At 38.2% G+C, this 2,536-nt stretch overlaps 1 protein-coding gene across 2 annotated transcripts in view; it reads left to right on the top strand.

Annotated features, from left to right (window-relative positions):
* Nucleotides 1-553: 553 nt before the first annotated feature.
* The window catches only part of LOC121646424 (T-lymphoma invasion and metastasis-inducing protein 1-like), a 46,538-nt gene continuing 44,555 nt past the window's right edge, over nt 554-2,536 (top strand). For both annotated transcript variants that reach the window (XM_041995372.1, XM_041995373.1), the window contains exon 1: nt 554-827. The gene's annotated coding sequence lies outside the window, so the exon portion shown is untranslated. The remainder of the gene's footprint in view (nt 828-2,536) is intronic.

Below are 2,536 nucleotides of genomic sequence, written 5' to 3'. Positions count from 1 at the left end.
GTGGTTTATGGTTCTGAATTTTTTAAATATCTCCATTACCACCGTTGAGTTGACAAGCAGTTCTGCATGAGAGATTCCATGTAGTTTCACAGCATCAGTGTCAAACACCATATAGTGGAACATTGTTATCAAATTAAAGTTGTATTTTTTATTTTTAACTTAGCTGTTAAAAATAGTGTTTTTACAGGTTTTGTGAATCTGAACAACTATAGCTGTTCTTTGCTGAGGTCGTTTTTAGAGTGGATGGGGGTTTAATTTAAGTATTTAAGTAGGTCTTAGTATGTCTTATTGTACTTTTTTGCTCATAACGCAGTTAAGAGCTGTTATGAATAGACACTGAACCAAAAAGCATTTTAATAACGAATTAGGATTTATAAAAAGTTGGTACCCGCAGTTCTTTATCATTTTATTTTATACTCCCTTAACAAATAAGTAAAAGAAAATACACACACACACACACACACATATGTATATGTATATGTATATGTATATATATATATATATATATATATATATATATATATATATATAGACTTTAGGACTTTAGTTAGAGTCACAGTGAGTGAACGTCGACCCGTGTAGTACCACATCTGATTGGCTCTGAGAATGAATAAGTGGCATTCTCATGATCCACTTGCACACCGTCTCCATGGGCCGTGGGCTCCGCCCCTCCCAGCGGTGTGGAAACAACACGCATGGTCCGTGTAGACAGACAGACCTTGGCGAAGCTGCAGGATTTCAGGCTCAGATGGGCAACACTTGTGCGTGAAAATGGATATTTCAATGACCGGGGAAGAGCTAGCACATCTCCGCGGAGGTGAAAACAGGTATGTATGTGAGGGGACTGGGAAGCATGCTTGTCCTTATCATGAGAAGGAAAAATAAGCTCGATGACCGATCATGCCTCTGCGTGGTCCTAGCGCCGTGTGCACGCATGAGCGCGCTACTCAATCATACAAGTTTACCAGAGGTGACACGCTGGCGCACTGAAGCGGACAGTGCGGTCCAGTGGACAAGATGCGTCTTTTTTTTTACGTGGTGCGCTGTATTTGGTGTCCAGTAACCCAGTCATTGTCGGTTGTTTTGTGGCTAAAACCAGTCATGTGGCTGGATGACGGGAGACTAATCAGGATTAAAGCATATATGTTCAAAAATATGCATTTATATTCTAATACATGAACGCATCATATACAAAATTTGTCTAAAAACAACCACGCAGAGTGCTATCAGAATATCTTTGAAACGTGGTTGATTTTGTATGTTGGCAAACGAAAAGCCTTGCGTGGTCTTAGTGGGGTAAATTGTAGCATGAAGCAATTTAACTGGACTTGTTCCACCTCTCTTGTTTTACTGCATGCTACTGACTAATCAGACTAGGTAGAGGTGACTCAACTGAAAGGCGATGGCTCATTCGTGCAGCTGCTTTACTCCGATGACCTTATGGTGTCACGTTTGTTGCAGCGTCTCTGCCACAGCCTGCCACTGAATGTTTTCTTCTCGTCTTTTCTCTGCGCATAATAAATATATTAATATTGCGAGTACAGGGTAAAGAGGATGCAAGGTTGTATCATGTTCAGATTTCATGCTGCATGTGGTTTAGCAAGTTATGTATAACAAGACATGGGTAGGGACAGTTTGTCTATAACTATGCTATGAGAATATGACAGATGCATGTTTGTTGTCATTGTGTATTCTGTAGTTTATTTGGGCAATACTTTTTCTGGGGAAAAAAATCTGACCCTTGGGAGGATGTGATGCAGTTTTTTAGATTGTGTTTATAGTGAACCAGTATTTGCCTGACTCACAAACAACTTGTAATAGCTGCATCAAACAAGGTGAAACAAGAGAAAAAAAGCATGTAATTACAAAGGTTCAGAAATACAGAAAAATATTATGGACTGAAATTACAAATAATAAAAAATAAAAATAAATAAATGCAGTGATATTATGTAAAAATGTAAAAAATGTTCGGCACCACTTACATTTCTTGCTTCTGGGTTTCAGTCCATCAATGGTACAAGCTAAGATACACATTATCAGCTGCTACCAGACAGTTGACATGTGCACTGAATATATGTCTCAGGAAGGCCATCACATTTGCCACTATTCAGTCAAAATGATGTGACTCTAGCTAGTATCAGGACTTCACATGGTTGCATGTTTTTTATTGACTGTTTGCTGATAATACAGTTATTAAGTAGCATTTTTAAGGAATTTTGTATTTTTATATTACAACAAATTCCTTTTGTGTTTTCAATCAGCTCTATCATTTGATTACATTGCCTGCTAACTAACTTTTTAACTTTTCCATCATCAGCCACTAATTATTATAACATCCTGGAGATTTCGAAAGGTTTAATATTTTCAAGTTTGGTTTGTTATACTTTGTAGCTTTGTAAATGATATAAAAGCTCAGAAGGACGGAGGTTAACAAGCATGTTGTGTTGGGGATCATAACACAGAAAGGCCTCTGTGTTTAGTGACGTGTCCTCTAGGTGGTAACCTGAACCTCTGAGTGACATGCCTGCACAAAGAC

This window comes from Melanotaenia boesemani, chromosome 9, assembly GCF_017639745.1.
Source record: "Melanotaenia boesemani isolate fMelBoe1 chromosome 9, fMelBoe1.pri, whole genome shotgun sequence".
Taxonomy (NCBI): Eukaryota; Metazoa; Chordata; class Actinopteri; order Atheriniformes; family Melanotaeniidae; genus Melanotaenia; species Melanotaenia boesemani.
The sequence above is the reverse complement of the archived record's forward strand: the minus strand, read 5'-3'. Positions and strand labels throughout refer to the sequence as shown.